Below are 14459 nucleotides of genomic sequence, written 5' to 3'. Positions count from 1 at the left end.
ATCGCCCTGGTAAACAGATGAAACTCTGCCCTGATCCCCTCACAGTCTTTTACAATTCCAATATGCTTGAAATTCTTGACTCTACAGCGCCCCTCCAAGAAAAAAAGTTTCCTCCAAAATCTCCAAACCATGGTTCAATGAGAACCTGAACTCTGATCGGTGCAAGGTAAGATCAGCTGAGCGACTATGGAAATCAGCACCCTCCATTGATCACCTATATCACCTTGGAATGCTGAGGAACACATACAACAGGAAGATCCTAAAGGCTAAGGCAGACTTCTTCAAAACCCAGCTGAACCAAGCCATTAACCGTCCCAAAAAACGATTTAAAATCGTCAAACAAGCAATTCGGCTACCTCTAACTGCGATGAGCTTTCCGATTTCTTCCTAGAAAAGACAAAATTCATTGAATACGACATCCAATCTAAGAATGCTCTTCCACAGACTATTGCTCATGGGTCTACATTTTACTCACAGATCAAGGACCATTTTAGTATTCCGATTGAAATCCCAAAAAACAATGCTTCTTGGCACACCTTCTCGACCATTCCTGAACATGAAATCTATAACACTCTTCTAGCGATTAACCCCTCCAATCACTTCTCTGACCCTTTACCTCCTTCTGTATCCAAAATGATAAAAACATCTATTCTACCCTTATGGTCAAAGATTGTAAACGTCTCTCTGAGACAAAGCAAACACAAGGAAATGATGGACGGAGCGCTGAAACTTTTCAGACACTCACCCCCAGTCACAGATCTGGGTTGAATCCATCATCGTTCTTTAGCTCAATTCGCCACCCCAGTTCAGACCCAGCTATATGCAAATCAGTCTTGTCCCTGTGCCTCATGGGAACAGTCCAGCCCGAACTGCCAAGCCATGTCTTCCCTGACCGGAAACAAGCATCTTGGGGCCGGTTTTGGGCTAACAGCCCTCCTTAGCCAGGATAGCTTGAATCCAGTGGCAAAGTGAGCAAGGGACCCACGTCTGGGCATACCCTGCCAACTTAGGGCGAACAAAGCAAACACAAGGAGATGATGGGCGGAGCGCTGAAACTCTTCAGACACTCACCTCCAGTCACAGATCTGGGTTGAATCCATCATTGTTCTTTAGCTCACTTTGCCACCTCAGTTCAGACCTAGTCATATGCAAATCAGTCTTGACCCTGTGCCTCATGGGAACAGTCCATCCCGAACTACCAAGCCATGTCTTCCCTGACCGGAAACAAGCATCCTGGGACAGTTTTTGGGCTAACAGCCCTCCTCAGCCAGGATAGCTTGAATCCAGTGGCAAAGTGAGCAAGGGACCCACGTCTGGGCATACCCTGCCAACTTAGGGTGAACAAAGCAAACATAAGGAGATGATGGGCAGGGCGCTGAAACTTTTCAGACACTCACCCCAAATCACAGATCTGGGTTGAATCCAACATCGTTCTTTAGTTCACTTCGCCACCCCAGTTCAGTCACAGCAATATGCAAATCAGTCTTGACCCTGTGCCTTATGGGAACAGTCCAGCCTGAACTGCATGTCTTCCCTGGACCGTAAACAAACATCCTAGGACCGGTTTTGGGCTAACAGCCCTCCTCGGCCTTGGGAATCACAATAGACAAACACTTCAACATGCAGGCGCAAATTAATAATGCCACCGAAGGAGCTAATCATCAGATGAGTATCCTAAGGAAACTTAAACCCTTCCTTCCACAGACCGACTTAAAAATGGCGGTACAAGTCCTAGTGTTACCAAGACTGAACTATGGGAGCACCACTCTATGCGGTCTCAGAAATTAAAAGAAATAACCACATTTCTCCGACCTTGAAAGTTCTAAACTGGCTACCGTATGAGGCAAGAATACAACTAAAGATCGCCTGCATGACCCATAAAGCCCTGGCCCTCGCGAACGCCACAACGCCCGTCTCCGCTACAATGCCAGCACCCTCCACGCACTCAACACCGGATGATCACACACCTGCTTTCGTGCCGCCCCGAAGCACACCCAAGGACCCTTCTCCTACCAGCTTCACCAGCATGCGAGCTGCCAATCCACCCACCGAGAAAGGACGCAACCACCTCAGGTGCATTTTACTCAACACCCGCTCCGCCCGCAAACATGCCGTCGAACTCTGGGACCTACTCGACTCCGCCTCCACAGACGTCGCCTTCCTGACGGAGACCTGGATGAACCCCTCCTCGGCACCCGACATTGCCATAGCCATAGCCATCCCTGACGGCTACAAGATCACCCGCAGGGACCGCTCCAACGGAACAGGAGGAGGAATCGCCATCGTCCACAGGAACACTCTCAGAGTCTCGACCAGCACCGACGACACCCTCAGCACCGCCAAACACCTGCACTTCCAGATCCACACGGACCCCAACACCACCCTCAGAGGAACCCTCTTCTACAGACCCCCCCGGACCCCAGCCACAATTCAGCGACTCCATCGCCGACTTCGTCAGTACGCACGCCCTCGCCTCCACAGACTACATCCTCCTCTGGGACCTGAACTTCCACCTCGAGAACAACAACGACACCATCTCCACCACCTTGATCGACAACCTTGCCAACCTTGGACTCAGACAGCTCATCACAACACCTACCCACTCTGCCGGCCACACGCTTGACCCTGTTTTCTCTGCACGCCCCCACGTCTCCATCAGCCACACCACCAAACTCCACTGGACCGAACATCGCTGCATCCACTTCACCTTCCGGAAACCCACCACGCACCACCGCACTCAACAGATCCCCTGCCGCTGCTGGAGCAAAGTAACCGAAGACCAGCTAAACGCCACCCTCGCCCAAAGCCCACCCGCCAGGCCCACTGACCCCAACGCCCGCAACCTCAGACAGTGGATCGACGACTGCGCCAACACTCTTGCCCCAATCAAGAAACCCTCCAACAGACACACCAACAAGAGAGCCAGCTGGTTCACCACGGACCTCCAGGCCTCCAAGCAAACCTGCCAAAAACTAGAGAAGAAATGGCACCGCGAGCAGACACCGGACAGCTACACAGCCCACAAGAACGCCATTCGCAGACACCGTCACCTCATCATATCCACCAAAAGGGCCTCCTTCAAAGACCGCCTAGACAACAACACACACAACAGCAAAGAGCTCTTCAACATCGTGAAGGAACTCTCCAACCCCAGCTCCAACACCAATGACATCCCACCTTCTCAAGACCTGTGCGACTCACTTGCCACCTTCTTCCATCGCAAGATCGCAGACATCCACGACCGCTTCAACACTGTGACCGCCCCGACAGCCACCGAGACCTCCGATCTCACGGCCACCATCCACACCGACCCCCTGCTCACCTGGACCAACATAAATGACGAGGAAACCATCAAAATCATGAACACCATCCACTCCGGCTCTCCGTCAGACCCATGCCCACACCACATCTTCAACAAAGCCAGCGCCACCATCGCACCCCATCTCCGCAAGGCCATCAACACCGCCTTCGAGACCGCGACCTTCCCGGAGAGCTGGAAGCATGCCGAGATCAACGCCCTACTCAAAAAACCCAAGGCTGATCCGAAGGACCTCAAGAACTTCTGACCCATCTCCCTGCTCCCGTTCCCGGCGAAGGTCATCGAGAAGACCGTCAACAGACAACTGACCCGCTACCTCGAGGAGAACACCATCCTGGACCCATCCCAGTCCGGGTTCCGCAGCAACCACAGCACCGAAACTGCCCTCATTGCCGCCACTGATGACATCAGGGCCCTACTGGACAACGGCAAAACGAAGGCCCTCATCCTCCTGGACCTGTCAGCCGCCTTTGACACTGTCTGCCACCGCACTCAACGCACACGCCTCCACATTGCAGGGATCCGAGACAAGGCACTGGAATGGACCACCTCCTTCCTCTCCGGCAGAACCCAGAGCGTCCGCCTCCCCCCCTTCTGACCTAAAGCCACCAAGATCATCTGCAGCGTACCCCAGCGCTCATCCCTCAGCCCGACATTGTTCAACATCTACATGGCACCGCTCGCTCACGTCGCCTAACTGCACGACCTCAACATCATCTCCTATGCCGATGACACCCAGCTGATCGTCTCCCTCACCAAGGACCCCCTCACTGCCAAAACCAACATCCACGAAGGAATGAAAGCCGTCGCCGCGTGGATGAAGAACAGCTGTCTGAAGCTGAACTTGGCCAAGACGGAAGTCCTCATCCTTGGCTCCACCCCCTCGGCCTGGGACGACTCCTGGTTGCCGACCACACTGGGAGGAGCACCAACACCCACCGACCACACACGCAACCTGGGGTTCATCCTCGACTCAACACTCTCCATGACCAAGCAGGTCAACACCGTCTGGTCCTCCTGCATTAACACCCTCCGCATGCTCCGCAGGATCTACAGGTGGATCCCCACTGAAACAAGAAGAATGGTCACCCAGGCCCTCATCAGCAGCAGGTTGGACTACGGTAACGCCCTCTACGCAGGAGCCTCGGCCAAACTCCTGAAATGACTACAACGCATACAGAACGCCTCTGCACGCTTGATCCTCGACATCCCTCGCCGCAGCCACATCACACCCCACCTGATATACCTGCACTGGCTTCCAGTCAACAAGAGGATCACATTCAAGCTCCTCACCCATGCATACAAGGCACTCCACAACACCAGACCTGCATACCTCAACAGACAACTCATCTTCTACACCCTGAACCGCCAGCTCCACTCTGCCGAACTCGCCCTCGTCCCCCGCATCCGAAGAACGACCACGGGCGGCAGATCGTTCTCCCACCTCACCGCCAAGACCTGGAACACCCTCCCCATCCTCCTACAGCAGACCCAGGACCTACTAACCTTCAGGAGGCTACTCAAGACCTGGCTATTCGAACAGTAGCAGCACTCCTCTCCCTTCCCCCCAGTGCCTTGAGACCCTCATTCCCTGTACCTACTCATTTTTGAACATCTTCTCTGATACTTTAATTTTCTAGGACATGTTCACTGGAAGTAGCCTACACTTTTATCTGAGGGAATACATGGAAATAACATAAATTGCTTGATGTAAATGATACAACATGAGCAAGTTTTGTTTCGAGAAGTGAATTTATTGCAGTGCACATGATAACAAGAAATGAAACAAAGACAGAATAAAATTACCACAATGGAGTGCAGCTGTCAGTGTTACAGTAAATTCCAAGTTCGATTTTTGTACAATACAGGCATACACACGACTTGGTAGTAGTTAAGTCATTGCTAATCATGTGTGCTGCTCAGTGTCAATGTACCAGGTAAATTGAACTAGCGGAGTTACCTTCATGTGTTACTGATATTTAATTTACACACTTGGCATGATGTCACTGATGGACTCCTTATTTCCTGCTCTGGAGACCAGGGGAAGTTCAGGCTTGCTAGGCAGACATGCCTGAGCAGGGCCTTGTATGTACAGTACTTCATTTGAGACATGGCTGACAAGTGAGTATGGAGAAACAATACAGGTGTCTGTATTTTACAGTTAGAAGTACAGGACCTCATGGTAATTGTAGTTCTTTCTATTTCAACTTCTCAACACTTGGTTTGTGTTAGAGCTAAATGCAGTTGTGGAGGGTCATACTATTAGATAATTGTACATATTATTGTTCCTGGGTGATAATTTGATGGTAATACCGTTATGGCCAGCATTTCCACATGTGAGAATGTAATTGCTATTGCTACTTGTGTTCTTCTGTTCAGGGCTACTGTTTTCAACTGTCAATAACATATCTCAGATACTTTGGCTACTGCATATTTTGGATCAATCTATATACAACAGTTTGGTAAGAGCTGTGATGTGTGCTAAGGGAACATTGATATTTTCTGACAACTGTTGAGGTGTTACTTAGCATTTCCAGTCCCTCAGGTATTCCTATCAAGCCCTCCGAATGCAGGGTGGCGTGTACCTTCTCCTCCCAGGCTGTGAGTTGTAATGGTGGCCCGGGAGGACTGCCACCAGTCTCCCGGGCGGCCAGGTGGTGCCTGTTGGCCAGGGCCTTGACCCTGGCCTTCTGGTCATGCCACCTCTTCCTTATGTCCTCCTTTGTGTGCAGGGTGGTACCTACAGCATTAACATTGTTGACTATCTTGTCCCCATCTCATTCTTCCTAGTGACAGGAGTTTGTTGGACTTGGGTTCCAAAGATCTGTGGTTCTTCTCTAATGACCATCACTGACAATTTGTTCTCCGAAAAACATGTTTTTTTTTGTTTTTGTGACATTGTGTGCATTACCGTGAGTAAGAAAGACAAGGGGTTTATAAGAAAATACTCACCTAAATATATACAGTGAATGGTGCAATGAAGGTCTGTGGAGTGTCAACGTGCGGAAAGGGATGGCTGCTCTGACACTACAGTAATGGTCAGTCATGCTGAGCTGAAGGGTGGTGGCAAAGGATCATGGTCTGGGACAGGGAGTTGTGTCCACTTTGCCTATGGATATCAGCTGTGTAGCTTTTTGCATGCATACAATGGGTTGTGTTGTAGTGCTTCGCGGTAGCAGTACCGTGGTAGTCTTGCGATGAGGTGTAACACCCGACATGGATCTGCCAGGGAATCAAATGTATCGTAATCTGCTCGGCGGTGGAACCACAGCAATGGTGGCAGCAGAGTCCCTATCGGCATCCTTTCCCACCGATGTGATTCATGCACAGCTAACTCTGACCGCTGCGGTCTGCGATTAGGCCTGCATGCATCATTATACGGCGGGGGTAGGACCGTAGACTCGGCAGTCTGAATCGGACCGCTATGGTCGGTAGGTCAATCCAACCGGCATCGTACTCAGTCCCTAAGAAACAACAGACCTACTTGCAAAATAATACTTTGAGTAGAACATCCTTCATTAACCCAAAAAAGCTGTCACAGTAAGAAATAACACACACAAGCCAACTAACAGAACACATTACACCTTACTCCTTGTATACATCATCTAACAGCACTGATATGGCAGATAATTGTCTTGCAATGCAATCCTAACCATTACTCCCCATTATGTGTCATACCACACACACAGACCTTCCTTCATCTGCTAGTCAATAAGCATGCCTCTTGACCTAGAACTTGAGTAAGTAGCTGGCTAACCCCTTCAGCCTTAACCCCTTCAGTGCCAAGTACGTAATGGTTACGTCCTCTGCAGCAGTTCTGTTGTGCAGAGGACGTAACCATTACGTTCTGGCACTGCCCCACGGGGCTCCACTGGGGATGGCAGCAAAAGCACTTCCACTACCACCCCATCCACCCTCGGCGATCTGATGACTTCGAGCGTGACGTCCTCAAGTGCTGGAAGCCATTTACGTCAAGGGAGAGGACCTGTTTCAGTGAGTCGTTCTCCTGGGGGGGTGGACAAGAGTACAGACGATGGGAAAATGACTTTCTGCCTGCATCTATACACAGTAGATTATTGCTCCATGATCGCTGGTGGGGCTGCAATCATGGAGCAGGAACCCACACCACTAGACACCAGGGATTTTGTTACTTATTTGGGGGAGTGACCCCCTAGGCAAGAATCACTCCCCGGGGGCATTTTAAATGTGTTACGCCCCCCCCCCCCTCCCCAGGTTTTAGCTGTTTTTTTGGCCGATCTGCCCCAGGTATGGTGGTAGAAACCCATTCAGAGTCGCCACCTCTCTTCGCTCCTCAATAATTCTAACCGAATCACACCGTTCTTTCCCGGTCACAAGATTGCGACGGTCTTACCGCTTAAACTTCACGTGGGGAGCTTTGTTTCATTCCACGCTGGCAACTAAACGCGGTCCTCATTATTTAAAACAACCGGTACGGTGTCTCCTCCGGACGCACTACGTGCCAAATCACGTGACAGAACCTGTTCAACAAGCGCCATCTTGGAGTGGATGCATGATTAAATCACCAACGTTCTACATTGACCAAAACTGCGTTTTGACCATTAAAAAAAGACAATATAGAATGCCATTACACCACGATCTTAACTTCTTTGACTCCTCATTTATAAAATCAATTTTAACGTTCACAACTCATATTTTCAAAAGTACGCTGCCGTAAGAAGCTCAATGTAAAACCTAACGTGCACACTTTTAATTACAAAAACCATGTAAGAATTGTCCCACATGTAGTTGGTATCAAGTATCAAATCATTTGTATTCTAATAAGCAGGGAGTGCCCCCGAAAATAGATACTACTTTAGAAATTAATCCTGTATGCAATTGTATCGATACCACACTTCCTGCACAAAGATGGGAGCAGAACATCTTAAACTACATCAGAACTCTGATTCATTTTCTCAAAGACTTATTCTGTTCCATTCAATGTAGTCGTTGAGCCCCACTTGTTCTGCTTTCTCTGAAAATCAAGGATTATGGCTAGCCGCAGGATGATCGCTCATTAGGTATTTGGTATGCTTTTCAAGTTTTCTTCTCACCATGATTATGAGACTGACTCTGCATCAGAGGCAGAAGAGGAAAGCCAGGATTCTGGCAGTGAATATTCTGTGAGAGATTGGAATCATCTGATGATGAAGCTACTCTTAATGCAAGTGAAGCTACTCTCATTGTGGATGAAGTGCCTGTTTTAGAGGACACTGATGTGCCGATAGTGCAGCAAGAGGCATCTGGATTGCAGCCTAGGGCTGCAAGGCTTCCCATTGGAAGTGCTGGTCTCTGTGTTGACCCAAACATGGTCAGACAGTGTTGCCTGTCTAGTGTTGTTGCAAGGTGTTGAGTGAATTGTGAATTCTTTGTGCCTAGAGATTTCTTTCAGTTGTTTATGGACGATGTATTTTTTGGTTGATATTGTTGAGCAGACTTATTTGTATGCTCAACAGTATTTGAGGGACAACAGTACCAGACTTAAGCCCCACTCTAGACCTACCCGATGGACTCCCACAATTCTGGATGAGCTGAAGAAGTTCTTGGGTTTACATTTTTTGATGGGCCTGATAAGGAAGCTGTCGCTGTCTTCATATTGGTCTACTAATCCCTTGATGGCAACAGCTATATTTCCTGCAACCATGAGTCGTAACCAGTATTTGCTTCTGCTTCGGATGTTACATTTTGTTGATAATGTTTTAGCATTGACTAGAGATCACCCTGATTGTGACCGTCTTTTAAGGTGTGGCCTGTCCTTGAACACTTTGTAGATCAATTTTCAGAGATCTATTTGCAGGGAAGGAAATAGCTATGGATGAGTCTTTGGTCATGTTCAAGGGCCGATTGTTTTTTAGGCAGTACATTCCTAGCAAGAGGGCACGTTATGGAATTAAGATCTATATTCTGTCTGAGAGTAGTACTGTATATGTCTATAATTTCAGGGTCTTTACTGGTAGGGATTCCAGTATAGACCCACCCCCCCCGGGTTGTCCGTCCACTTTGAGAGTTACAGAGAAAATTGTGTTGGAACTTGGTAGAGGACTTTTTAACAAAGGTCACCATTTCTATGTGGAATAACTTTTACACTGGTCTGCCATTGTTCAGGGCATTGTTCAATGTGGACACTGTCGCCTGTGGCACAATCTGCTCTAACGGTAAAGGTTACCCAAAAGGGCTGGTTTGTAAAAGAATTGTGAAGGGACAGTGCAGTGCCTTGGGTAGTGATGCGCTTCTAGCTTTGAAATTTTCTGACAGGAAAGATGTCTATATGCTGGCTACCATCTATGATGAAAGTACTTCACCTGTAACTGCTTGGGGTCAGGTTGCTGAAGTGCTCAAACCTGTGTGCATTGTAGACTACAATAAGCACATGGGTGGTGTAGATTGGGTAGATCAGAGGTTGGAACATTACACTGCTGTTCGTAAGGCATACATTTGGTATAAAAAGTTGGCTATCCGTTTATTCAATTTAGCAAACATGCCTTTGTTGTCTTTGAGGATTGCTCTCCAAAGTCAAAGATGACATTTGTTCAGTTTCAGCAGTCTCTGATAGGCAGCCTTATTTTAGCAGAACAGGAAGGAGTTCCTAGAGACGCAGTGGTGTGGAGGATGTGGCTATATTGAAATATCGCAACTTTCCTGATCACCTTCCTACCACGGCCAAAAAAGACTTTCCTGCTAAGAAATGTAGAGTCTGTGCCCAAAGAGGTGTGGCTGTTTGTGTGCGTGGACTGGCGCTTGGCTAGTGGTGTGCATGGACTGGCGCTTGGCTGGTGGTGTGCATGGACCGGTGCTTGGCTGGTGGTGTTCGTAGACTGGCACTTGGCTGGTGGTGTGCGTGGACTGGTGCTTGGCTGGTGGTGTGCGTGGACTGGTGCTTGGCTGGCGGTGTGCGCGGACTGGCGCTTGGCTGGCGGTGTGTGTGGACTGGTGCTTGGTAGTTGGTGTGCGTGGACTGGCACTTGGCCAGCAGTGTATGTGTACTGGTGCTTGGCTGGCAGTGTGTGTGTGTATACAGGTGTTTGGGTGGTGGTGTGTAGAGACTGGTGCTTGGCTGGTGGTGTGTGTGAACTGCTGCTTGGCTAGTGGTGTGTGTGGACTGGCACATGGCTGGCGGTGTGTGTGTGCACTGTGCTTGGCTGGTGGTGTGTGTGGACTGGTGCTTGGCTGGCGGTGTGTGTGGACTGGTGCTTGGCTGGCGGTGTGTGTGGACTGATTGTTGGTAGTGTGTGTGGACTGGCTCTTGGTTGGCAGTGTGTGTGGACTGGTGCTTGGCTGGTGGTGTGTGTGGACTGGCGCTTGGCTGGTGGTGTGTGTGGACTGGCGCTTTGCTGGCGGTGTGTGAGTAGTGACTTGCTGTTGGTCACTACTCACACTGCTAGCCAAACGCCAGTCCACACACTCCATCAGCCGGTGTGGTTGTTGTGTCAGGCATGTGGGTGTATGAAAGTGATGAGCCCTTGAATGGCACTGCCTGTTGATGTGAGTGGTGCAATGTGCTGTGCCCGCTCCTGGCAGTGTGAATGGTTTGTATGAGTCATGAATGGAAGGTGTGTGAGTGGCTCTGTCCCTTCACTCACCCTCAGGCCAAACCCAACCAGTATGTGTGTGCACTTGAGGAATAGTTGGTTGTGAAGTAATAGTTGCATTTTCTGGCTTTCTCAGCCAGGGTGTACATTGCCTCTTGATGTGAATGTTGTAATGTGCTAGGCCCGCAGCTGGCAGTGTGAATGGTTTTGTATGCGTCACGTATGAAAGGTGTGTGAATGGCCTGTAAAGAGGTTGGTGCCTTGCCGTGGCTTTACAGCTCATTAGCTGTGAGTTATTGGTTCAAGTTTTTAACCGTTTAACTATTAACAGTGTGTTTCCTTTTTGTGAAATCTCTTGTTAATAAAATTGTGCGCTTTGAACCTTCACTCACCCTCGTGCCAATTCCAACCAGTATGTGCTTGTACTTGAGGAATAGTTGGTTGTGAAGTGATATTTGCATTTTCTGGCGTTCTCTGCCCGGGTTTAGAATGTCTCTTGGGAAAATCTACCAATTGCCGATATTTTCATAAAGTAGAAACGCAGGGGAGAACAGGATGGTTTTCCTCTTGTGAATCCCAACAAGTTTTCTTGCCCAAAATGCCCTGCAAACCCTAAATGTGACTACAGTCGCAAATTTTCTTGTATTACTGTGCAATGTTCTTCCTGAATCAGAAATAATCCACAAATATCCTACCGCCTAGCATTCCCCCAGTCTTCCCAAAAAGAATGGTACCTCACTTGTGTGTGCCAAGTGTCCGCCACAGGGAAGGGCCCAAAAATGTATTGTGGAGGCATCAAAAACGATAAATCACAAAATGACCTGGTTTTGCAAGGAGGTCACCTGCGTTTTTGGTCCTGGGCTCAGTTGCCATGTAGTGAAACCTACGAAACCCAGACATTTCTGAAAACTAGGCACCGGGGGAGTCCAAGGATGTGCAGCTTGTGTGGATTCCCCTACGTTTTCCTACCCAGAATCCCCTGCAAACCTCAGATTTTGCTACATGGAAGGGCCCAAACATATTGTGGAGGAATCAAAAATGATCAATAACGACCTGGTTTTGCAAGGGGGTTACATGCGTTTTTGGCCCTCAAATTTGAGGTTTGCATGAGATTCTGGGTAGGAAAACATTGGGAGAGCCACGCAAGTCACACATCCTTGGACTCCCCTGGGTGTCTAGTTTTCAGAAATGTCTGGGTTTGGTAGATTTCCCTGCATGGCTGCCAAGCCCAGGACCAAAAATGCAGGTGACTCCCTCGCAAGACCAGGTCTTTTTGTGATCGAATTTTTAAGTCTCCACAGTAAGTTTTTTAGCATTCCCTGTCACGGGCAGTAGGCCTACACACATTAGTGAGGTACCATTTGTATGGAAAGCCTTGAGGGGATTCTGGGTTTGTGGCTCCCCACAGATTCCCGAACTTTATACCACAGAAATGTGTGGAAAATGTATTTTTTTTATACAAAGTTTGAGGTTTGCAAAGGATTCTGAGTAACAGAACCTGGTGAGAGCCACACACGTCACCTCATCCTAGATTCCCCTGTTGTCTAGTTTTAAAAAATGTATAGGTTTGCTAGGTTTCCCTAAGTATTGGCTAAGCTAGGGCCCAAAACCCACAGCTAGGCACATTGTAATAAAAGGTTTGTTTTGTGTGGAAAAATGTGATTTGTCCACGTTGCGTTTTGGGCCTTTTCCTGTCGCGGGGACTAGGCCTACCCACACAAGTGAGGTACCATTTTTATAAGGAGACTAAGGGAAATGCTGGGTGGGTGGAAGTTTGTGTCTCCCTGCATATTTCAGAACTTTCCATTACAGAAATACTAGGATTTTTTTTTTTTACTAAGTTTGAGGTTTGCAAGGGATTCTGGGTTTGTGGCTCCCCACAGATTCCCGAACTTTATACCACAGAAATGTGTGGAAAATGTATTTGTTTTTTTTTTACAAAGTTTGAGGTTTGCAAAGGATTCTGAGTAACAGAACCTTGTAAGAGCCACACAAGTCACCCCATCATAGGAACCCACTGGGTGTCAAGTTTTCAAAAATGTACAGGTTTGCTAGGTTTCCCTGGGAGACAGTTGAGCTAGGGCGTAAAATCCACAACTAGGCACATTGCACAAAACAGTTTTCTGTGGGAAAATGTGATGTGTCCATGTTGCATTTTGACCAATTTCATGTTGCTGGCACTAAGCCTACCCACACAAGTGAGGTACTGTTTTTATCGGGAGACTTAGGGGAACACAGTATAGGAGAAAAGTGTTATTACCAGTTGACTTTTATGCATTTCTGCCATCCAAATGTGAGACTGTGTAAAAAAGAAGACAGTTTGAAAAAAGCTCCCTATTTCACCTGCAGGTATGGCTAGCCACATAGTCAGAGATGTGCAAATAACCACTGATTCTAAACTCCATATCTTGTTCCCATTTCGGAACTATATAGGTTTGCTTAATACCTATTTTTCACTCTTTATATTTTATATTTTACCAAATAAATTGCTGTATACCCGGTACACAATAAAAAACCCATTCAAGGTGCTGCTCAGTTATTGGCTCTGGGTAACTCGGGTTCTTTGTGAACCTACAAGCCTGATATATCCCCACAACCAGAAGGGTACCATGGATGTAACAGTATATTGCTTTCAAAAATGTAACATAGTTAGGCACAAATGGCCGCATTTTGTCAACTAAATTTTAATATTCTTTTATTTTAACTGTTACTGTCTATAGGAAAGCCTTGAAGGAACTCCACAATTGACCCCTTGCTGAATTCAGAATTTTGTCTTCTTTTCAGACATGTATAGCATTCTGAGATCCATTATTAGTTTCACACCCATTTCTATCACTAACTGGAAGGCGGATGAAAGCACAAAAAATAGGAAAAATAGGCTATGTCCCAGTAAAATGCCAAAACTGTGTAGAAAATGTTGGTTTTTTGATGAGAGGCTGCCTGTTCCTGAAAGCTGGTAGGATGGTGATTTTTTAACCACAAACTGTTCATTGATACCATTTGCAGGGGAAAAAAATAGACGCTGTCTTCTGCAGCTCTTTTTTCCCATTTGTTTATAAAAAATAAAAAAAGTAGCTGTATTTTCCCTAATTTCTAGGTCTTCTCCAGGGCAATCCACAAACCCTGTGTACCTTCAGAATCCCCAGGATGTTGGAAGAAAAGGCTTCAATTTTGGCATGGATCATTTATGTGGAGAAAAGTTATGGGGGCCTAAGCGCGAACTACCCCAAATAGCCAAAAAAAGGAGTGGCACGGGGAGGCCTGGCAGCGAAGGGGTTAACCAAACAAATGATACACCCACAACTTGATTAATAAGAAGTAGGCAGCTAATCAAGACTATGACCAGAGCACAAAACGTGTAAAGAATTGGCAGGAGCTGAATTAGATTTCTGATCTATGCTGGTAAACTCAGAACCATTTGAGCAGTTAATGGGCTTTCAAAAGCGTTACAATGCCATGTCAATGGCAGAATGTACATTGTCATTGTCACTGTCAATAGCATAACAAATCATTGTGCTTAGTTACCGGACTCCTGAATCAATATGGACTACTGATTTTTCTAACAGATTCAATAAAACAGAGACCGCATACAA

The sequence above is a fragment of the Triturus cristatus genome, chromosome 6, assembly GCF_964204655.1.
Source record: "Triturus cristatus chromosome 6, aTriCri1.1, whole genome shotgun sequence".
Lineage (NCBI taxonomy): Eukaryota > Metazoa > Chordata > Amphibia > Caudata > Salamandridae > Triturus > Triturus cristatus.
Note: the sequence above shows the minus strand (reverse complement) of the source record.